This window comes from Tamandua tetradactyla, assembly GCF_023851605.1.
Source record: "Tamandua tetradactyla isolate mTamTet1 chromosome 4 unlocalized genomic scaffold, mTamTet1.pri SUPER_4_unloc_1, whole genome shotgun sequence".
NCBI lineage: Eukaryota > Metazoa > Chordata > Mammalia > Pilosa > Myrmecophagidae > Tamandua > Tamandua tetradactyla.
The window spans coordinates 45998-70885 of record NW_027518240.1 but is presented as its reverse complement, the minus strand read 5'-3'; the positions used below and the strand labels follow the sequence as shown (position 1 = coordinate 70885).

At 41.7% G+C, this 24888-nt stretch overlaps 1 long non-coding RNA gene across 10 annotated transcripts in view; it reads right to left on the bottom strand.

Annotated features, from left to right (window-relative positions):
• LOC143672720 (uncharacterized) overlaps positions 1 to 24888 on the bottom strand; it is a 63146-nt gene that overhangs the window by 6058 nt on the left and 32200 nt on the right. For 4 of the 10 annotated variants that reach the window (XR_013169995.1, XR_013169990.1, XR_013169997.1 and 1 more), the window contains 3 exons: positions 23727 to 23897; positions 20117 to 20310; positions 19529 to 19636 (listed from right to left, as the gene is read on the bottom strand). The exons of 2 other annotated variants lie outside the window; for them this stretch is intronic. This is a non-coding gene — a long non-coding RNA (uncharacterized LOC143672720). Of the gene's footprint in view, positions 1 to 19528; positions 19637 to 20116; positions 20359 to 23566; positions 23625 to 23726; positions 23898 to 24888 lie in introns of those variants that run through there. 4 more of the 10 variants (XR_013169991.1, XR_013169996.1, XR_013169994.1 and 1 more) reach the window with 4 other exon arrangements.

Genomic DNA, 24888 nt, shown 5'->3' with positions numbered 1-24888 from the left:
AACTCTCTTTTGCTCATTTTCTCCGTTTCTCCCTCCCTGCCTCTCTCTCATTCTCTATTATAACGATTTGGTGTACATAGTTCTCCCATGAATCAGTTATTTTTTTTTACTCTGTTATTCCTCTTTATTGCACCTTTATTTCTTATATATTGATATCTGCTTTCATCTTTATCACTGCATTTCTCCTTTCATCGGGTTTATTTTGCTGTTTGGTTGAAACATCCTTTAGATGGTTACTTAGCTCACTAATGTTCACTCCTTTTTATTTTCTACTATATGCATTAAAAATTATCATTTCCATTTGAACTATCACTCTGACTGCCTTTTACAAGTGTTTCATTACTGCAGTATTACTGAGGTATAATTTATATGAGCACCTATATTTAAGTGTACAGTTAGTTTAATGCATTTGACAAAACATACTTGTGGGTAAGACAAAAGTTCAGTATTTTTCTTGCTGTTTGTGTTGAAGAAATTTAACATTCCATAAGGAATTATTTGACAATGAATTATTAATTGGGAGTGTTTTCTTTTTTCGCATGGGCAGGCACTGTGAATTGAACCCAGGTATACAGCATGGCAGGCGAGAACTCTGCCTGCTGAGCCACCATGTCCTGCCTTAGGAGTGTTTATACTTTTGCAAATGTATGTAGAGTTTCTTATTTCTCTTGGCATTATAGACTGTTAAATGTACTGTAATGAAAGCAAGAATGTCATCTGAACAATCCCAATTCTGAAAAACTTATTGAGGTTTGCTTTATGGCCATGTATATCATCAATTTTTACAATTGTTTCCGATATATTTGAAATAATTCATTTCACTTTTTCTTTCATTAGTCCTTGAAAATTTTACCACGCACAGTGACTTCAAAAAGTCCAATATGAAAAAAACATATTTTAAATTCTGGGAAGATGGCTGACTAGAGAAGCTTGAGATAAGCCTTACTCCAGGGAAAAGTTAGAGAAGGGACAGAAGTGCAGCCGAGGCAGCAATTCAGGAGAGCGGCTGACCTGGGGGAGCCTTCTATACTACATGTGGTAGCTCTGGTTGTAGAGGCTGAGGAACTGAGAGGCAGAAAGTTGGAGCCTGACGCGGAGATGTGGAGGCCTTGGGAGTGCACAGATGGGAGCTGGCGACTAGGATTCAGCCAGGCCGCATTCTTTGGGCACACTACCCTCATCGGCACAGGCCCATGACCGGCAACTCACCCCACATCCCATGCACCTGGACCCCGTCACTGGTTTCCTTTCTCCGTGCTCCAGGCACCTTCCCCACCAGCCCCCAGTGCACGTAACTGCCCCACACGCGCACCCCAAGTGCAGCCCAAGCCACCTCTCCTGCACCTCTCCTGAGCACTGTCTCCTCCTCCCTCTTCCCTGTAGGCTGTTGTCAGCACATAAACTTGTGGGTACTAACATCCATATCCAGGCTACCCCTGCCTCTCTGCCCATAGAGTCGCACAGCCTCACCCCACCCTCCCTGAGCTCAGCACATCCATTCGTGGTTATTATTCAAATTATTCAATTATTATTGAAATTATTCAAAACATATTCTCTGATCACAATTGGATGAAGCTGTATCTCAATAACAACCAAAGAACGAGAACATTCACAAATATATGGAGATTAAATAACACACGCTTAAACAACTAATGGTCAAAGAAGAAATTGCCAGAGAAACCAGAAGCTATCTGAAGATGAATGAAAATGAGAATAGAACTTATCAGGACTTAGTGAATGCAGCCAAGACCATGCTGAGAGGGAAACTCATTGCCTTAAATGCCTATATCACAAAAGAAGAAAGAACATAAAATCATGGATTTAACATCAAACCTGGAGGAACTTGAGAAAGAACAGCAAACTAACCCCAAAGCAAATAGAAGAAAAGAAATAGCAAAGGTGAAGGCAGAGATGAACGAATGAGAGAATGACAGAACAATAGAAAGAATCAATAAAACCATCAGTTGGTTCTTGGAGAAAACCAATAAAATTAATGGGCTACTAGCAAGACTGACAAAGAAAAAAGATAGAGGATGCCAACAAGCAAAATCAGGAATGAGAAGCGGTGCAACAACCACAGGCGCTGAGGAAATAAAAGAAATCATAAGAAGATACTAGGAACAACTATACTCCAACAAACTAGACAACTGAGATGAAATGGACGAATTCCTGGAAACACACAAAGAAGGTACACTGACTCAGGAAGAAATAGAAGATCCCAGGAAACCAAACATAAGTAAAGAGATTCAATCAGTCAACAAAAATCTTCCTACAAACAAAAGCCCAGGGCCAGATGGCTTCACAGAGGCATTTTATCAAACATTCCAGAAAGAATTAACATCAATCCTGCTCACTTTTCCAAAAAATTGAGGCCAAAGAAATTCTACCAAACTCATTTTATGAAGTAACATCATTTTAATACCAAAAACGGGGTCAAGATGTTATAAGAAAGGAAAGTACAGGCCAACCTCCCTAATGAACACAGATGCAAAAATTCTCAATGAAATATTAGCAAATCGAATCCAACGGCACACTAAAATAATTATACACCACAACCGAGTAGGCTTTATGCCAGGAATGCAAAGATGGTTCAACATAAGAAAATCAATTAATATAATACAGCACATTAACACATCAAAAGGGAGAAAAAAATCACATGATCATCTTGATTGATGCTACAAAGGAACTTGAAAAACTTCAACATCCTCTTTTCATAGAACACACCGAGAGATAGGAATCAAAGGTAACTACCTCCATAGGATAAAGGAAATTCATGAAAATCCGATAACCAGCATCGTACTCAATGGAGAGGGAAAGCTTTCCCCCTAAGATCAGGAACAAGACAAGGATGCCTACTGTCACCACTATTATTCAACATTGTGCTAGAAGTTCTAGCAAGAGCAATCGGGCAGGACAAAGAAATGAAAGGCATCCCAACCGCAAAGGAAGAAGTAGAACTTTAAATTATTTGCAGATGACATGATACTATACCTGGAAGATCCTGAGAAATCTACAGCAAAGTTCCTTCAGTTAATAGACAAATTCAGCATGGTGGCAGGATGGAAAATCAATGTGCGAAAATCAGTAACATTTTTATACACAAGCAATCAGCTAGCAGAGGAGTCAGTTAAGGAAAAAATTCCATTCAAAATAGCAACTAAAAGAATCAAGTCCCTACAAATGAACTTAGGGATGTAAAGGACTTGTACACAGAAAACTGCATAACATTGCTAATAGAAACCAAAGGAGATCTAAATAGGTGGGAAGACATTTCCTGCTCTTGGATAAGAAGTCTAAATATAGTTAAGATGTCAATTCTTCCCAAATTGATCTACAGAGTCAACACAGTCCCAATCAAAAGTCCAACAACCTACTTTGAAGATTTGAAAAAGCTAACTACCAAATTCTTTTGGAAGGGAAAGAGACCCTGAAGAGCTAAAAGCATCCTAAAAAAGAACAAACTGGGAAGATTAATACTTCCTGACTTAAAAACCTAGTATAAAGCCACAGTGGTCAAAATGTCATGGTACTGGCACTAAGATAGCAGAATTGACCCACGGAATGAAATTGAGAATGTAGAGAGAGACCACTAAATCCATGTTCAACTGATTTTTGACAAGGGCCCCAAATCCTGTGAACTGGCACAAAAGAGTCTTTTCAATCATTGGGCTTGGAAGAACTGGATGTCAATAGCAAAGGAATGAAAGAGGACCCCGATTTTACAACCTATACAAAAATTAACTCAAAGTGGATCAAACACCTAAATATAAGAACTAGCACCATAAAGCTTCTAGAAGAAAATGTAGGGGAACCTTTTCAAGACCTAGTAATAGCAGGTACTTTGCTAAACTTTACACCCAAAGCACAACTCTTCAAGTTACAGTAAAATGCAAGAGGAAAGACATAAGTTGAGAACAATTCATTAGGTACAAAGAAAACAGAAACTGATGCTCTGAAAAGTTCTCGGCTTTGAGAAAGAGAACCCAGAATATAGTGCCAGTGCTGGTTTGAAAGTATTGATGCATCCCAGGAAAGCTGTGTTGAATCCTAATCTGATGTTGTGGGACCAACTATCTCATATGATCCCTATTCACTAATGTATATTTTAAAGTTGATGAAACTATGTCAACAGAGATGCGACTGACTCCATTGTGGGTACTATCTTTTGAATAGAGGGAGTTGTGACTCCACCTATTCCATATGGGTGTTGATTAGTTTAGATCCACTGGAATCCTATAAAAGAGGAAGCACTTTGGAGAGAGTGCAGTTTCAGCATGATGAGATAGCCGTGAGAACTACCAGAGCCCACACAGCCAGAGCCCTTAGAGACTGAAGAAGGAAAATGTCCCTGGGGGAGCTTCATGATACAAGAAGCCTGGAGAGGAAGCTAGAAGGTGTCACCACGTTCACCAAGGGCATTTCCACTTAAGAGTGAAACTCTGAACATCAGGCTTTCTTGAGTGAAGGTAAACTCTTGATGGTGCCTTAATTTGGATACCTCTACAGACTTGCTTTAATTAATAAGGACATTTTCATGGCCTTAGAACTGTGAACTTGCAACTTAATTCCCCTTTTTAAAAGCCATTCTGTTTCCAGTATATCACATTCCGTCAGCTTGTAAACCAGAACAGTGCCCCATGTGAGGATTTAACCAAACATGGAACCACTCAGTCATTTCTGAAAAAGCAAGGATTGGAGACGAAGTTATCCAGAAAGGATTCACAGAAAGTCCAATTGTCTTACGGGCAATGTCCCAATATACTAAATAGAAAACCTATGAGAGTGTTGTGGGATCTATATAAGTGGAACAACTGCCAGACTGGACTAAAACGGACAGAAAAGGGACAAACTGAAGGAAAAATAATTTCAGAGGAAGAGGTATGAAAGCTAAGACTAAAGACAAGAAACCTTGGCCAGGAAAGCAGACTCTCCCAAGCACTTAGAGAGGGTGAGTTTGCCCCGAAGGCAGTGGGTAGGCGTTTCAGTGTCCAGGCCTCAGAGTGGGTGGAGCACATTCCCTCGGGATTGGGGAGATGATTGTTGCTGCCCCATTGCTTTGGAGAGTTTGAACATGTGCTCCAGAGATGACAGAGTTCCCAAGTGCTCTGCTGATGCTTTGAGAGTGTGGGACAAAGAAAAAGGTTGTCTCCCCAATGCCCCCCCCACCCGCACGCAAATTTGCAGCCATCAACCCAGCATTTAGAGACAACAGCACCACTGCATGAATCCTTGGAAAGGGTGGGACTACCCTTTTCTAAAGCCCCAAGGATGAATGACACTCAGATTTAGAAATCGAGTGGAGTTGGCCCTGTAGGTTTTTGAAACTGCTTGGGTCTAGTGACCCCTGGTTTCCTTACAATTTCTCCCTATGGAAATGGGAAGATTTTTCCTATGATTGACTCTCTTTGTGCATTGGCAGCAGATAACTTGTTCTGGTTTCACTGGCCAAAAGTCAGAGGAGAATTTTGCTTTAGGATAGACCATGCCTGGAACTGACCTTGATGAGATTTTGTACGGTTTCTCTTATTTATATTGTCATAAAATGGTTTAAGGTCTTTCAAATATTTTATTGCATTTTTTATCAGGAAAGTACATGTCTTTTCTAGGATCCCAAAGTGGAATGTGCCAATGGAAACTATTATGTACCCCAGAAAATCAGGTTTTAATCTTGATCCAATCTTGTGGGACCTGTATCTTTCTTCAGGGTCAGAAGCTTTGACTGGATTACTTCCTTGTATATGTGACACACCCAGGCATGGATGAAACCTTTGGTTCGATGGAGATGAGATTAGACCCTTTCAAGGTGGGTCTTGATTACTTTACTAGACTCCTTTAAACAGGAAAACATTTTGGAGAAACCACAGAAACAGAAGCTTGGATAACGGTTGCTTGAGAGGTGACAGAGACATGGATGTTTGGAGTTGTTTGGAGTCCCAACAGAGAAAGCAGATGCCTAGACAAGGGCAGAGCCCAGTGGATGTCATGAGGTGCCTTCCCATGAGATGCTAAGCAAGTCAGAAGCCAAAGTCGTGTCCCAGAGGAGCTAAGTGAAGGCCTACAGGTGCTTAGGGAGGAAAGCACTGGAATCAAAGCCTACAAGCAATGAACTGAGAAGAAGGACCAACCATACGACTTCCCATGTGACAGACATCAGCCTTTCTTGATCAAGGTATCTTTTCCTGGATGCCTTAGTCTGAATTTTTCTATGGCCTTAGAACTGCAAATTTGTAGTGCAATAAATTTTCTTTATAAAAGCTTTTCCATTTCTGGTATACTGCATTCTGGCAGCACTAGCGAACCAATACACCACCCCCCGTTATTGATTTTTGTCCTTACTATTTTATTCCTCTTTCCAAATACTGGATAAAGGAAGTGTTAGCCAGAAGGTTTTCACAAACACACGGTCCCACTGTAAAAACAATATAGTTCTATATTCTCTTTAAGAATCAAGGCTACTGGATTACAGTTCAACAGTTTCAGGCATTTCCTTCTGATGCACTAAAAAATTAAATGGGATATCTATATTTAGCATACGAATAACCTCCAGAAGGACCACTCAAATGAATTTGAAATCTCCCAGCCACTAAAACCTTATTTTGCTTCATTCTCTTCCCTCTTTTGGTAAAGATGGCTTTCTCAATCCCATGATGCCAGGTGCAGGTTCATCCCAGAAGTCATGTCACACATGGCCAAGGAGATATATACACCTGGGGATCATGCCCCATGTGTGGGGGCGGAGCAGGGGCCTTTCCTGCTGAGTTGGCTTAGAGAGAGAGAGAGCCCATTTCTGAGCAACAAAAGACATTCTCTGGGGGTGACTCAGGCATTGAAAATATCTTCATTTCCCACTTGAATAAAACAAGACTTTAAAGATGTGTCCACTCCAAACACCTCTCCCAAATCAGGAATTTATCGTATTTATGTATTATCAGATGCTCCTTTTATATTTAAAAATCTCTGAAATCAGAATATCTTGTGGTTAATGATATGTGATAGTATAATGGGCAACACTATTTCCTTGCCTGGATGTAAATAACATAATTTTGCATGTTATAATTGATAGGATCTTTGAAGCAAGGAAATAGGACATTTTTGTCCTTGTAATGGACCGAAATATGAAATCCCCCAAAAGATAAATTGAAGTTCTAATCCCCAATAACTGAGAATGTGACCCTATTTGGAAATAGGGTCATTTAGGTAGGAGAATTTGTTGGGAGAAGAGAATTAGTTAGGAGAAAGATGAGGTCATACTGCCTCCCAGCATGACAGTTTTGAAACTTAATGTTAAGTAGCTTAAGGAAATACTAGGATGTAAATGAAAATCCTTTCCTTCAGTCAGGCACCAAGGTTTTCCTGAAAGTAAAGACTGTTCCAGGAACAATACAATAGGACCCTTCCAAAAACTCTGAGGTTAAATATGTATAATAACAACGTGGGGGTACCTATTTCAACCTAGAGCTATAAGTACAGCTATGGATTCAGACATCAGAATCTGGCCTCAAGTTACTGAGAGAACCACTTGTTCATCGAGCCCCCTTCTACAGAGGAGGCGACGCTGCCTACTAAACTAGTTTGTAAATGCCAACAACCTTCCTGCTCTTTGTTTGTCCTATGCCTGGCAAGGCCCTAACAGAACTAGTTTACAACAGTGATGAAGTCAAACCCTGTTGTCTGCTTTCATACTGGAGAAAATTAAATTCGGCCTTTCTCCTTTCAGATGAATGAGTCCATTTTAAATGACAAGGAGAAAAAGCTTCAAGAAAATTGGAAAACCAAGTGGGCAATGTGCCATTGCTTACATCAAAGTATTTGCTGCAATCAGGGCCATTTCCCATTTGTGGTGATAGCTATACCTAGGCTTTTTCAAACACATGGGTATCACCATCTTTCCTAAGGAAACGTCTATCTAGCAATAACCCAACTCCCCAGGGTGGGACAGCCTAAGAAACACTAAATACTTCACTAGTTGTGGGAAATGGCCTGCAAAAGCCTACTTGTAACCACGGGAAGGGAACGTGGTGCCGAAGAAAGAGAGCCGAGCTGGGGTCCGACCCACGAGCAGCAGACAGACCCTTCAGCCAACATGGCCTCGGGCATGTCCATCTCAGCCCATCTGAGTCTTTCAATATCTAGACATTCTCAAGGTATTAAAATCTATGACTGAAAGAAACAAACTCCCTAGGATATAATTCACAACACGACATCTTTACTTTAATCTTCCATAACTTCATTCTGTCCAAGAAAGGGAAGATAAAAATAAACTCCCTTGTATGGAGTAGTCTGTTTTGTCTTTTAATGGATAATTCCCTAATGTCTTTCTCAATATGACAGCCCCGCCCCTCACTCACTGTATACTGTGACCCCCTCCTGTCCGTGTCCAGGCGCATTCTAAAACAGATTTTTTTCCTCGCACATGAGGCAGAAAGCTTTCTAAGCAAAGCTCCAAGGTTAGACGAATCTCTCCATTTTCTTCCTCTTTTATCCATGTGTGAATCAGACAGGCCTCCCTGTTTTGTGAGATGAGGATGTCTAAAGACTGAGTTGTACATGGTGCCTCATGCAGAGCCCATATTGTGATTTCAGCAATTGTATCCAAATACCCACAAAATGCATACTTTCAGAAGGGATAAATTCTGAATAAAACTGTTGAATCACTGGATCAATCCCCTGTGCTTAGTATCACTCTCTTCTGAGTGCTGAGGGGAAACAATCCTTCAATGTGGGCAGTGGAGCAGTAACAGAAAAGAAAACCTAATGTCAGAATCCTCATGCAATAATATTTCATAGAAAAGAAGTAAAAACATCAACAATCCAACTTATATTTAAACACAAATAAATCTTCTTTATTTGCATCTGTATAAGTTTATTAGCTATACTAGTTAAGAAATACTCCACATTTGGTTTCTATATTTTTGAATAGTGAAGAAATTTTAGTTCATTGAAGGAAACTTATACATTTTTCAATTGCTAAGAATAACATGAACAATTTGGTAACTTTAAAGAGAAACGATAAACAAAATAAATAGTTACAAAAAGTCAAGTACCAAAACTAAATCACTGAGAATACAAAGACACAATAATAAGAATAATAATGGTCTGTGTGGTATTTCTTTAGAGATTATAAAAACTATTAACATTAAATGCTGGGATTTCCGGAGAAGATGGCGGCTTAGTAAGACGCGCAGGTCTTAGTTCCTCCTCCAGAAAAGCAACTAAAGAAGCAGAAACAATACGAAGCAGCTCCCGGAGTCACGACAGAGACCAAAAAGACAGCGTACCCCATTCTGGAACGGCTGAACAGGCATGGAGAATCCGCTGCAGTGAGATACCCGAGGGGCGCGCGTTTTCCCGGCCGGGGCAGCTGGCGACTGGGGTCCCCTCCACGCACGTGGCTTCCCGGTCTGACTGGGGACGTTGGATAGCAGGCCCTCCCGTCACGCTTGGCATCTCGGGCCAGCTGGGCAATTTGGACCGGCACTCCTCCAAGCCGCAGAGACCAGCGACCCCCGCCTAAACGCGCGGTTTCCCCGGGCCGACTGCTCCGCAGACAGATGAGCACCAGGAGCACCACCTACTGGGCAGGAAAAGAAAAACAAGCCCAGCGATTTCACAGAAAAACCTTTCAACCAGCTGGGTCTCACACCCAGGGAAATCTGATCAAATGCCCAGATACCAGCAGAAAATAATGGATGATGCTCGGAAAATTGAAGATATGGCCCAGTCAAAGAAACAAACCAATAGTTCAAATGAGATACAGGAGCTGAGACAACTAATGCTGAATATATGAACAGAAATGAAAAAACTCTTCAAAAACCAAATCAATAAAAATTGAGGGAGGACATGAAGAAGACGTGGGCTGAACAAAAAGAAGAAATAGAAAATCTGAAAAAACAAATCACAGAACTTATGGGAGTGAAGGACAAGGAAGAAAAAATGGAAAAAACAATGGATACCTACAATGGTAGATCTAAAGAGACAGAAGCTACAATTAGTGAACTGGAGGACGGAACATCTGAATCCCAAAAAGAAACAGAAACTATAGGGAAAAGAATGGAAAAACTTGAGCAGGGGATCAGGGAATTGAATGACAATATGAAGCGCACAAATATACCTGTTGTGGGTGTCCCAGAAGGAGAAGAGAAGGAAAAAGGAGGAGAAAAACTAATGGAAGAAATTATCACTGAAAATTTCCCAACTCTTATGAAAGACCTAAATTCACAGATCCAAGAAGTGCAGCGCACCCCAAAGAGAATAGACCCAAATAGGTGTTCTCCAAGACATTTACTAGTTAGAATGTCAGAGGTCAAAGAGAAAGAGAGGATCTTGAAAGCAGCAAGAGAAAAACAATCCGTCACATACAAGGGAAACCCAATAAGACTATGTGTAGATTTCTCAGCAGAAACCATGGAAGCTAGAAGAGAGTGGGATGATATATTTAAATTACTAAAAGAGAAAAACTGCCAACCAAGACTCCTATATCCAGCAAAATTGTCCTTCAAAAATGAAGGAGAAATTAAAACATTTATAGACAAAAAGTCACTGAGAGAATTTGTTACCAAGAGACCAGCTCTGCAAGAAATACTAAAGGGAGCACTAGAGTCAGATACGAAAAGACAGAAGAGAGAGGTATGGAGTAAAGTGTAGAAAGAAGGAAAATCAGATATGATATATATAATACAAAAGGCAAAATGGTAGAGGAAAATATTATCCAAACAGTAATAACACTAAAAGTTAATGGATTGAATTTCACAATAAAAAGACATAGAATGGTAGAATGGATTACGACCCAGCAATACCACTGCTGGGTATCTACTCAAAGGACTTAAGGGCAAAGACACGGACAGACATTTGCACACCAGTGTTTATAGCAGCATCTACAATTGCAAAGAGATGGAAACAGCCAAAATGTCCATCGGCAGTGGGGTGGCTAAACAAACTGTGGTGTATGCCTACGATGGAATATTATGCAGCTTTAAGATGGACTAAGCTTGTGAAGCATGTAATAACATGGATGGACCTAGAGAACAATATGCTGAGTGAGCCTTGCCCAAAAGTAAAGGACAAATACTGTATGGTCCCACTGATGTGAACCGACATTTGAGAATCAGCTTGGAATATATCATTGGTAACAGAGACCAGCAGGAGTTAGAAACAGGGTACGATAGTGGGTAATTGGAGCTGAAGGGATACAGACTGTGCAACAGGACTAGATACAAAAACTCAAGAATGGACAGCACAATAATAACTAAGTGCAATGTAACTAGGTTGGAACACTGAATGAAGCTGCACCTGAAATATGGTTCTTTGTTTGTTTGTTTGTGTGTTTGTATCTTTTGTTTTTGTTTTTTTCTTTTTCCTTTTTATATGTATATATTTTTTTAGTATTATTATTTTAATTCTCTTCTCTATATTAACATTCTATATCTTTTTCTGCTGTTTTGCTAGTTCTTTACCTAAATCGATGCAAATGTACTAAGAAATGATGATCATACATCTATGTGATGATACTAAGAATTACTGAGTGCATGTGTAGAATGGAATGATTTCTAAATGTTGTGTTAATTTCTTTTCTTTTTTTGATTAATAAAAAAAATTAAAAAAAATTGAATGCTGTAAGTACTAAGTTCTTTTACATCTTTTCAATGTTATCTCACATATATAATTACAAACGTGAATGTTACACAAATATTTTACCCAATCATGGCTAATTTCTGTAATTCTGAAATTAATGGTGGGACAATTCATAGGTTTAACATGCATACTTTGTGACATAAAACTATGGGATTCAATAAAAGGCTGGTAGTATGTTCCTAAAATACTATGACTATTATATATATTCTGGAAAAATCTTTCTTTGTAGTACAATTCTGTAAAATTTCAACAACAGAAAATGCAGCATAGATTAATGAACTATACTAAAACAAACTAAACATTCAAATATACTTAACAGAAACAAACTAAAACAAATGAAAAGTTCAAATATACTTAACAGAAACAAACTAAAAATTCAAATACACTAACAAGTTAGTAAGCCCAGTCTCTTTGAAAGTGCAAAACACATCCTCAGTTCAAGTGCTGTGAACCGTGAGGGACTGGCTGATGCAGAGGTGAGTCAAACAAGAGCATCACCTTGGACTTCTGAGCCCTCGCTGCTGTCCCCTCCTCCCCAACTGGGGTCCTGATGATGCAGGGCTTGCCCTGAACCTCTCCAGCCTCCCTGGGCTGCATGTGAAAAAGTGGGGACCAAAGGACCCCTTGGGAAAAGGTGGATTTTATGCTCTCTTTCCCGCAATTTTTGCCAGTTCTGCTCATTTTCCTGTCTTAGCTCAATGAGCTTTCTTTCTGCAGCCAGAGCTACCAGGAAATTTTCTTCAGAATTTCTCTCATGGTGCCTGATCCATCTCTGATGGTAAGAAGTTGTACTCTCCTTTTCCTTCTCCAGCTCTTCAGCCATCTTTCTGTAAGTGCCAGCTTGCTGCTCTAGATCTTGTATGTTTTTATACACCTTAGTAAGGTTGATCTCCATGCCCAAGTGGACACTTTCCTGCTGGACTGATTCCCAGTGAAGTTGCAGGAGGCGATGCTGATGTACTTCAGGAAGGACTTGCAGCGTGTGCTGAAGCTTTTCGATCTCATGTCCTAACTGTTCATTATCTTGCTGTTGCACCCCCTGCTCGTTTTCTAGATGTTTACTATGAACTGTTAGTTTTTCATTCATTTGTTCCTTTACTCCCTCAACGCGTTCATTCCATACAGCATCTTCTAAGGCATGCAGGTTTAGGGTTCCATGAAGATGAGCATTTTCCTCCAAATTCTCAAGGATTTCTTCCTGGCATTGTTCTCCATCCTGCTGAGATGACTTTAATATCTCGTTGGCCCCAGTCTCATTCCACTGCGGGGATTTGAATGTCTCATCGAGTGACTGTTTCTGTCCTTGACAATGACCCCGAATCATTTTCTGGAAGGAAAGTCTCGGAGACTCACATTTCTGTTCTTTGTCCAGAATTTCTAATAAATCTTCAATTGGTGAGAGGAACCGGTTTGTGTCCTTGTTAAGTGTTACAAGACATAGGGTTTGTAACATTGGAGGAGAGGTCTCCACTGCCGTGAACCTGAGCTCTTCATACAATTTGGTAATCTCTCCTATCTGCTCAATGAACTCATGGTATTTCTCACACAGAGATGAAGTTTGCTTGGCTAGTGCTTTCGCTTTCAAACCACGTCGACGGACTTGTATTATGAGAGCAATCAAAGGAGCACATATTAAAATTTCCATGAAAATTTCACGTAAAACCATAAAAACATTGGACAGTTGTACTAGTAATAGCTGAAAAGACATTGTGGCACTAAGTAGGACATTCATGGACCCAAAGTACCCTCAGATCTGACTCTGGCCAGTAGCTACTGGTCTATAACTGCCAGCTTGGAACCCTGAGAGAGTTCTATTTCAAACAAAAACACGTGCCTGACAACAAGGAGAGACCACCAGTGTGACAGGAGGGGGGCAGGTTTTATGAATGAGTGTTCACTAACTTTACTCCAGTCACCTATGTACATTATGGAAAAGGTTGATCATGACTAGAGCAGACAAATCCATAGGTTGATATCATTCTAAGCCTAGGTATCCCCTCATGCAACCTTGAAGAACCCTGAAATACCATGTCACCCTCATTCTCCATGCATGACACTCAGGGTATGATGTGGTGGCATAATATGTGGCACTCTGCCATGGAGCATTCACACACAATTGCTCCCAAGATGAGGCCTTATATTCAGCAGATGTAACATTTTTACCTGTAACTTCCAAGTCTAAGATTCTCTTCAAAGGAGCCAGAATCTCGATACACTGCGGACAGTCACACTCATTTTGCTGCTCTTTGTATTCGTTTTCATATGCTTGCGTGCTTTGTTTTATCAATGAATAGACTGAGAGGGGAAAGGAGCCTCAGCAAGAAATAAATTCACTTTCCTATGCCAATTTTAAAACAGAGGGAATCAGTGAGAACTGGCAGTGCCTTCACATTTCATGGATTTCCACTGAGCCATTTTGTCTCCATTCATCTATATATCCTTTATGGGGATGGTTGTCCTTCAGATCTGACCAAATGTCCCCAATGCTTTCCATCAAGGACCTACAATTTTCAGCATGATGACATGCCTACCACGGGGACTGGGGAAGGTCTCTGAATCAAAAGTCATGTTCAGACAGGGTCCTCAGCTCAAAAGAATTTAACTCTTTAAATCTTTTAAGGAAACTTTACTCTTCTGTTTTCTCATTCCATCTCAGTCCCCACAACCCTTGTCTAACACGTGAAATTTTGCTAAGAGTGACGACCATTCACAGAAACTTCACATGAAGAGGAACGTCAAGAATTAGCACTAGAGACTGTTTGAGGTGTCATAAAATTCACCAAAGAGCAGATGGCATTTCTGCATATGGATTGGTAGGATCTAAGTCACACCAGGCACAGAGAGGCCTGGCAGCACTGGAGCGATAGGTGGAGAAATATCTGTGGAAGTTTCATTTCCTTACTGATTATAACTCCTTTCTTCAATTTGAAACTTTTACAATGCTACAATATGATTCTTAAAGTAATTTTAATGTCTCTCACATTAGAAATGTTTTTGATAGTGAGCAAGACTTCTTGAGAGAATTATAGACATGGATAAAAAGGATGCCAATGTTTGAGATAAAAATAATCAGGGACTTATGGACAGAGGAGGCTCCTCCCCAGTAGCGGCTGGTTGGGAGATGGAAGTCTGCACTCTGCCCAAAGTCAAGAGAGAAACAGAGAAAGAGAGAGGGGTGTGTCCAAGAAAAGATTTATGAATTTAACACTCTCGTGAGATTTGTTTACAATCGAGCTTCAGCAGACTCTGAGAAGATTTTAGTGATTAGAGTTGGGGGGTTTTACATTCTTTGACCTTTAGCATTTGTCCTGGTCATGCAGGCGGCTGTGTGACTTGCTCTCTAAATAGAGGAGCGGGAGGGCTTTGGGCCATGGGTCCTTATAGCAGACATATAAAGGCTATTGTAAAAATAAATCCTGGGAAGATTGTGGGAAGATGGTGGATTCCAGAGGAACTCCCTGAAACAACTATTTTGTAACTCAGCAGTCTAGTGGAATAGAGCAGAGCATCCAAAACAGAATAGAGAAGATGTTAGTAATTTGTGGCAAATCCCTGTGAATTTCACCCGTCTTGAAGCAGTTGTGAGCCCACACACCCGAGCCTAACGGCAGACAGCAAAAGGACACAGCTCTAGCTCCTGGCTTAGCTTGTGGGTGCCAGGTGGGACACAAAGATCTAGTTCTCCACACTCCAGGGGCATAAGGTTTGATCACTGATCACTGCTTTTGATTAGCTACTTAAGATCACTGGGGACTAGCTCTGAGGGTGGCCATTGTTCCAACTGGCCTTGGGAAAACATAGCAAAGAAATCTGAAAGACAGTATCTTTGCTCACAACTATGGAAATGAATTAAAGGACTGGATTAACTGGGCAAGTGCTGAATCAACAGAACCCATCTTCAAAAATCTAGAAGAAGCTCCTGGTACTATTGTTGTCCCCTCTCCCACATCATCCGCTCGGCTGGATGGAGCCAAACAGAGCTACACTGTGGCTTCCTCGCCTTGTTCCAGAGGGACCAGAGCAGACTCTGTGCACATACAGGGGTACATTTATGTCAAAACCAATCTATATGGTGGAAATCTCAGGGACTGAGCCAGGGAATTTGTTTTAGTCTCTACCCTCCCTGTGTTCATACTGAGGGCAGAGAAGCAGTCTGTAGATAGCTGGGACAGTGTGAGAAACAGTTAGATGAATGCGGCCTGGGGCAAAGGACTACCTTCATTAAGTCAAGCAAGAGAGCACCTAGTAGGGGGTGAAAGCCGAGTTCACAGAGAATAGAGGAGGCATTCACTGGAATTCCTGTAAGTGTAAACTGTAAATGGGGGAATTCCTAAGGCCACAAGTCCAGAAAAAGAAGCAAGCTCAGCTCATGGTGTCTGGAAGGCTCAGAGAAGAGAGAGGAGACCTTGCCCTTTGCATTTTGTCTCAGCTGATCTTGATGGGAGGCCTGAGCTCTGAAAAAGACCACTAGCCAAAACAGAGCCAATTTCCAAGAACTGTGAAAGGCGATTCTTACTTTGGTTGGCATGATTGAATTACCTCTTGTCATTCAAGAAAATCTCTGTCACATCATAAACTAGTTATAACTTAAGGACCTCAGGGATTAAATCCTAAATTAACACTTCAAAATGTTAAATGTATAGTGGCCAACAAAAGATTACCCAGCAAAGAAACAGGAAATGATGGTCCATCCAAATGAACAAGATAAACATCCAGAAACCATCGAGATTTTGAACTTACAAGACAGAGACTTTTAGAAAATGATCTTCAATGTGCTTAAAGAGACAAAGGAAAATACAGAGAAAGTGCTAAAGGATATGAAGAAAACAATGAAACAGCTATATGGAAATCTGTTTAGACTCCTAATAGAAATGAAACGAATGCTCGAATTGAAGACCACAATAACTAGCAAGAAAAAGTTCCTAGATGACTTCAACAACAGATTGGATGTGGCAGAAGAGAGAATCCACTATTTCAAAGACAAGACAGCTGAAGTGATATAGGCTAAAGGGCAGAAGGAAGAAAAGAATAATAAAGAACAAACAGAGCCTAAGAGACCTGTGGGACAGCACCAAATATACTAATGTATGCAATCTGTAAGTCCCAGGAGGAAGCGAGAGAACGGACCATTGAAAGGAAAAATGGCTGAAAAACCTCACAAACTTAACAACAGAACATGAACATGCACATACAAGAACCCCACTGAGCCCCAAAAAGGATAAACTCATAGAAAACCAATGTGACACATAGTATGTATACTGACCAATGCTAATGCCAAGGACAGGAGAGAGTTCTGAAAGTGCAAGACAAAAGCAACGAGTTACATACAAGGGAGTCCCAATAAGATTAAGTATCATTTTCTCATCAGAAACCAGGGTGCAAAAAGGCAGTGGTACAAAATATTTAAAGTGCTGAAAGAAATCCCTTGCCACCCAGAAATTTTATATCCTGCAAGTCTTTCTTTTAAAAGTAAGGGACAGATTAAGATATTCCCAGATAAACAAAAACTAAGGGAGTTCATTACTACCAGACCTGCCGTAAAAGCAAAGCTAAAGGAGTTTTCCAGACTAAAAGGAAAGGAGATTAGACAGTGGTTCAAATTGACATAAAGAAATAAGGTAACCAAATGGGTAATTATAAACGCCAGTGTTACATAATTAGTATATATGTTTAATTACATACACCTTGCTTCTTACAGGTGCTGAAATGCAATGCATAAAAAATCATGATCAATCTATAGTGTTTGACATAGGATGGACAAAGATATAATTTGTGACAAGTGCCAGAAAGGTGAGGGGACACCAGAGTGTAGGAACACTGTATTGTATGCTATTGAAGATAAGCTGGTATCTAATCAAACATGATTGCTATAGATTTAGGATGCTAAGTTTTAATGCATGGTAACCACAAAGAAAATAACTGAAAAATATATTCAGGAAGAAAAGATATGGGACTCCAAATGGTACAATAGATAAGCTAATAAATATGAAGGTAGGTATTAATTGCAGAATTGAGGGGCCTAAACGATGTAAGATATATAAAGAGCAAATATCAAAATGGCAGGAGAAAGTCCTACATTATTGGTCGCACTTAAAATGTGCATGGCTGGGCTATCCACTCAAAAGTTAGAGAATGGCAGAGAAGATACCAAAGCATGGGGGGTGGGGCGGAAGGGTAGTTCAGGGGTACAATTCTCACCTTCCATGTGGGAGACTTGGGTTCAATTCCCAGTGTATGCACTTCCCGAAAAAGACAAACAAAGAAACAAAACCAAACACAAAATACAGCAAACAAAAATTCAACAAAGGCTGCTGCAATAATGGCATATTCACATGGAAAAGAATGAAATATGAACCCGCCATACAGCATACGAAAATAAAAGCAAGATCCACCTATATGTTGTCTGTAAGAAACTCACCTAAAATCCAAAGTATAAGTAGTCTGAAAGTGAGAGGGTGGGGGAAATTATATACGATACAAGTAATAACCAAAAGAAAGCTGGCGTGGCTATATTAACATCAGATAAGATAGAATTTAAGTCAAAAAATTGTTCTGAGGACTAAAGAAGATCACTAAATACTGACAAAGGGTTCAGTCAATTCAACAAGAATGTGTAGCAGTTAGAAATATACATGTACCTAATATCAAAGCCCCAAAATATATGACACAAATACTGAGAGATCTGAAGGGAGAAATAGATGATTCTACATTGACAGGAGACTTCAGTACACCACTTTCAATAATGGACAGAACATCTAGTCAGTACAGCAGTAAGGGAGGTACAGGACTTGATCGCTATTCTAAACCAACTAGACCTAACAGACATAATAGACCACTTTATCCAAGAGAAACAGAATACACATTCTTCCCTAGTGCATATGGATCGTTCCTCAGGATAGACCATATATTAGATCGTAAAACAAATCTCAACAAATTTAAAAACATTGAAGTCATATGTCTTCTCTGACCATAATGGAATGAAGATAGAAATCGATAACAGAGGGAGAAGTGGAAAATTCACAAATCTGTGGGACCTAAAAAATGTACTTTTTTTTCTTTTTAAGCAGGCAGAAAATCATATCTATTGATTAAACGTATGAAAGGACACGTGGGCAGACTTACAAAAAATAATTCTGGATTATTAAAATATTCATTAAGACAAATGTCCCAGAAACAAAATAGTGGAGGGAAAAACAGGAAAGATTAAGGGATGTAGCAGACAGCCCCTGTGTGCCCAAGCCATTTCCTCTTGCAGCAGGCAGGCTACTCACTCCTCCTTGCAAATTTTAACTACCTCTTTTAAAATTCTCCAAATTCCTCTGAGCAGTTGGAACTACATGTGAACAGAATGCTTGCCTCAAGAACAGGAAAAATTGCAGATGGGCAAGGTTAGACAAACTCCTGTGAAGAAACCCCTCCCCTAATCACTCATCCACTTCTGTATAACCAGCTTTGTGTCTCCTAATTTAAATCAGCCAATCATTTCCTTCCAACACCTCCATTTCCTACTTGACTTTAATGTGCCATCCTGACTATAAAATCTTCTGTGAACATTGGCTTAAGGCTCAGAATTTCAAGGTGACTTGGCTGGGCCCCATGCACACATACAACTACAATCTTGCTTCCAGAAGCTCCAGAGCCTCGGTCCCAATTCCTCTGATATTGCACCAACATTTCTCAGGGCTCATACAGGATAAACAGCTGGTGACATTATCATCTCTCTCGCCCGTGGCAGCAAACGTTCCCAGACCAGAGACCTGATGGAATGCAGTGCCAGCACTGGGGACTTCCCCATCTTTCAGAATCCCAACCTCCCCAGCTGGGGCACTCATCACTGCCAGAGCAGTGATGGGTTCAGGACAGCTTCAGGAACCAGATCCCTGGGAGTGCCACCCACCTGACTGCTAAGCCCTTGAGTGCATCAGGTTATCAGCCCACTCGTAGAAGGCCTGAGTGGCAGGGCAGTCTGAGCAACCCCCAAGACTCTCCAAATAATGGTCTCCACCTGGAGGAGCAAGGCAAATGGAAGTCTTCAGACTGGGTTTTGGGAAGGGCAGTGTGGGAGGAATGTCAACTGATTGTGCTTGACTATGTGAGTGAATGGAAGTCCTGGGCCACAGGAGCTGAGCTCCAGGCTGTGAGGGAGTTCAGATTCTGCAAGTTTGTGGCAATCCTCATAGAGTTAAGGGGGGGCAACCCCAAAAGGGCGGCTGGCCAGGGGTTTATACTGAATGACCAAAGCCAGGAGGTGCCCAACATCCCTGATAGGGGAGCGGCCAGGCTGAACAAAGCACTAAATTGTCTAAAATCCCTTTTTTGTTTGTCTATAAACCCTTCCCCTAACCATTGGCTCTGCCAAATATGGGGGGGGGGATATAATAGAACACCCTTGTGGTACATGATGTCAAACTTTATGAAGGCTTTTACTGATGATTGGGGAGTCCCTGGATCAACTCAGGAAATTCTGCATGCTAGAATGACCCACCTTTGAGGTAGATTGGCTGTCTGAGGGAACTTCTGAGTTAGAAAATGTAAAGGCAGTTTATAGTATAGTGTCAAAGATGTCTGGACACAGTTGGGTTCCAACTGGCTGGAGATCACAAAGAAGAAGCCAGGGTGGATAAAAACTTGCATTGATGGATGGTGCCAGGTGTTTCTCACTGAAGTGGTGGAGAAGTCCTGCAAAGAACCGGCGGCAAGGCCAAGGTCCTGGTTTTATCCAGTGCACTTGAAGAAGAAAACCCCCACCTTACTTCACACCCCCAATACCTATGGCCCTGCCGAGCATCTCCACAACAGCCCAATTCCCTCAGCAGCCCAGAAGTATCACCTGAGGCTCTGCCAGGTCCAGCCATCCCTGGAGTCCCTGAGCCATGGCAGCTTGGCCCAGCCAGGTGGTGCCACCCCATCCCTGGCCATGCCCTTAATGCCTCTGAGAGAAACCCAAGGACCTCCCTATGTCAATGTGCAGGGAGACTTTCAGGAAGGGAGAATAAACTTCACATATACTCCCTTCTCTTCTACCAACCTGCTAACCTGGAAGAATCATACATGGTCCTACACTGAGAGGCCTCAGGTAATGATTGACCTGTTCCAGTCCATTGTCCAGACTCACCAGCCCACCTGGCCTGACTGTAACCAGCTGCTTGTAACTCTCCTCAGTACTGAGGATTGTTGGCACATGGTAGGAGCAGCATGGAAGCACATGGAGGGAAGCACTACTGATGGCACCTTAGACCCAACCCAATACGTCACCCACAGTTTTCTGGGAGATGACCCAGAGTGGGACACAAACACTGATGTGGGGCTGTAGTCCCTTCAATGGTTCTGCAAGGCCCTGCTCTAGGACCTCCAGAAAGGCAGCCAAGAAGCCACCAACATGACCAAGGTCAATGAGGTCTTGCAGAAGTCAGATGAGCCCCCAAGCGAGTTCCTTGAGTGATTGATGGAAACCTTCTGCCAATACACACAATTTGATACTGAGGCCCCAGAGAGCCAAACGTTGTTAAACACCACCTTTGTGGGACAAGCAGGCCCTGACATTCTGCATAAGCTCCAGAAACTAGATGGATTTGCGGGCATGAACACAAGCCAGCTGATAGAGGTGGCCATGAGGGTATTATTCATCAGTCATGACCAAGTAGGGACCAAGGAAAAGTAAAAGGAATTCTGGGAAAAGGCTCGGATGATTACTGTTGCCTTTGAGCAGTGAGACCAAGGGCCCAGGTCAAAAACAACCCAGTGGGCCTGAGCACCCACCCCTGAGGCAAAACAAGTGTGATTTCTGCAAGGAGGAGGGGCACTGGAAGAACAAGTGCCCCAAGAAAGCCATCCCATTAACAGGTAGAGGAAAGCAGGATACCAGCCCTAGGCCTCATCCGGATCCTGACACCATCACTTTCTCTGTCGATGAACTCTCTCACTAGGACAGGCTGTGTTCCATATTTTTAGACCCTCAGGAACCCATGGTCAGAGTGAAATTAGGGAGCTGAACAATGGACTTTATGGTGGATACCAGTGCTGAACACTAATAAGCCAGCCCCTGGGGGATGCTCACCCATTTCCTGGCTGGAAAATACACATAGTGGGTGCCATAGGAAAGTGCAGAAGAAACCATTTCTGAAGGCCAGACAGTGCAGCGCTTAGCATGGCACCAGTTCCTGTACATGCCAGAGTGCCTGCTGCCACTACTGGGTTGGGACCTCCTCAGGAAACTGCATGCCCAACTTACTTTTGGTTGATGGCCCACAAAAGATCATACTCCTAACCATACCAGCTGGTGAAGATTGGTGGCTGCATGAGGAATCTAAAGTGGGAGGGGAGGTCTGCCCTAGCCTGCCATTCCTGGACAGAGATCAAATGTCTGGACTGAGCACAACCTTCCAGGCCTAGCAGAACACTGCCTCCAGTGGTGATGGCCCTGAAGCCCATGGCACACCCTGTGGCAGTGCAGCAGTACCCAATCCTTCAGAAGGCCCTCAACGGAATTCAAGGCCATTTGGCATGGCTGGAATCCCACCAAATTACCTGGCCCTGCAACCCCCCTGGGAACACCCCACCACTACCCATGAAGAAAACTCAAATGGGAATTTTGCCTGGTACAAAACTTGTGAGCAGTCGATGGAAATACAGAAGCCATCCACCCCATGGTTCCTAACCCATATACCTGCCGGTCTGGTCCCAGGGGAAGCCAAATGGTTCTCATGCTTGGATTTGAAGGTTACCTTCTCCTGCACCCAGGTAGCCCCAGTCAGCTGGGAAATGTTCACCTCCAAAAGGGAAAGGCCTTCTGTGGGAACTTGTGTGCTCAGGAAGGTGAGTACTCCATGAGGGTGCACACCAGACAGTCTGGGAAGGGGATGAAAATGCCAGCCAAGCTACACCTTATAAAATGCTTAATCTGACCAGGTATGGAGCAATGTAATTACTGCCAGTCCTCAGCAAGCCCCCGCCAGGTTTTACTGGCTATGTGGGAAAATGACCTACAAATGGCTGCCTGTTGGGTGGACAGGGTCCTGCACAATTGGAACCATTTGCCCAGCTTTTTTCTTGGCCCCCTTTTCTGGGGTAGTCACATTGGGTGCCCCCTGTGGGCACTCATCAGAGAAAAATGGAGAGTGGCAGAGAACATCCGAATAGGGAGTTGGGAAGATAATGAGTGGCCCCTGGAATGAATAATCCACTATTACAGGCCTGCCACCTGGGCTCAGGATGAGTCATGGGGATATTGAACCCCCATCTACATGGTCAACCATATCATCCACCTCCAAGCAGTTCTGAACTGATAACAAATAGAACCTCATGGGCACTAGAAGCCCTAGCCAATATCCTGGACAAAATCTGGGCAGCCATTTACAAAACCGGCTGGCCCTAGACTATGTCTTAGTGGATGAGGGAGGCATCTGTGGGAAATTCAACTGAACTGACTGTTGCCTCCAAATAGATGAACAGGGAAAAGCTACTAGAGAAATAACCAATGAAATGAGAAAACTAGCCCATGTCCCCATACAAACATGGAAAGGCTGGACGGTGGTTCTCTATGTTCAAAGGGCTCAGAACCCTAACTGCTAGTGTCCTAGGCTTGCTAGGCATAAGCCTCCTTGTCCCATGCCTCCTGCCACTCTTAATAAGTAGCTTACAATATTCAGTCAAAGCCTTAATAGAAAAGCAGACCTTGGCAAAAATCCCGGCAATATGGAAGCACCAATACCAGCCTCTACAACTAGAAGAAAATGAGGTATAAATGGTGCAACTGTACACTAGCATGGACAAGCATCAAAGTGGGGAATGTAACAGGCAGCCCCTGTTTGCCCAAGCCATTTCCCCTTGCAGCAGGCAGGTCCTTCATGCCCCCTTGCACATTTAAACTACCTCCTCTTTAAAAGTCCCCAAATTCCTGTGAGCAGTCAGAACTACATGCAAACAGGATGCTTACCCTGAGAACAGGTAAAACTGCATGTTGGCAAGGTAAGACAAGTTCCTGTAAAGAAACACCTCCCCTAAGCACTCATTGGCTTTTGTAAATCCAGCTTTGTGCCCTTCCCAATTGAAATCAGCCAATCATTTTCTTCCAACACCATCAGTTCATATCTTACCTTTAAAAGCTCTTGTAACCTTTTGTCCAGGGCTCAGACTTTTGAGGTGACTCAGCTGGACCCCATGAACATGGACAAGTAAAATCTTGCTTCCTGAAGCTCTGGAGTCTCGGCCCCAATTTCTTCGGTATTCTGCATAACGTTCCAGGAAGCTCTTGCAGCATTTCGCTCCTGGTTTCACATAACAGAATATATAAATCAATTTGGATAGAATTGACATCATAAATATTTTTAGTCTTCCAATTCATGTACCCATTATGACTTTCTGTTTATTTAGGCCTTCCATGACTTCTTTTAACAAATTATTGTAGTTTTGTGTGTATACATGTTTTGTACCCTTAATTAAATTTATTCCTAAATATTTGATTCTTTTGGTTGCTATTGTAAATGGAATTTTTTTCTTGAGTCCTTCCTCAGTTTGCTGATCACTGATGTATAGATACAGTACTGATTTTTGGACATTGCTCTTTTATTCTGCCACTTTACTGTACTTATTTATTAGCTCTAGTAGCTTTGCCAAAGATATTTCAGGAGTTTTGACATATATTATCATGTCATTTGCACACAGTGAGTTTTACTTCTTCCTTTCCAATTTGGATGCTTTCATTTATTTTCCTTGTCTAATTGCTCTGCCCAGAACTTCCAGAACAATGATGAATAATAATGGTGACAGTGGACATCCTTATCTTATTCCTGATCTTAGAGGGAAAGCTTTCAGTCTTTCCCCATTGAAGATGATGTTGGTTGTGGGTTTTTCATATATTCCCTTTATCATGTTCAGGATGTTCCCAACTATTCCTTTCCTTTAAATTTAGCGTTTTCAGCAAGAAATGATGTTAAATTTTATTAAATGCTTTTTCTGTTATCAATTGAGATGATCATGTGGTTTCTCTGCTTTGACTTGTTGGTATGGTGTTTTACGATAATTGATTTTCTTATGTTGAGGCAGCCTTGCACGCACTGAAGAAATGCCACTTGGCCATGGTGTGTAATTCTTCTAATATGCTGCTGGATTCAATTTGCAAGTACTTTGTTGAGGAACCTAACATCTATATTCACAAGATGAATAAATGGAAAGATATGTGACAAAGAAACTACCTTTCAATATAATGATATACCAATGTTGTAAGGAAAAGATGTTAAATATATTGTTAATTCATCT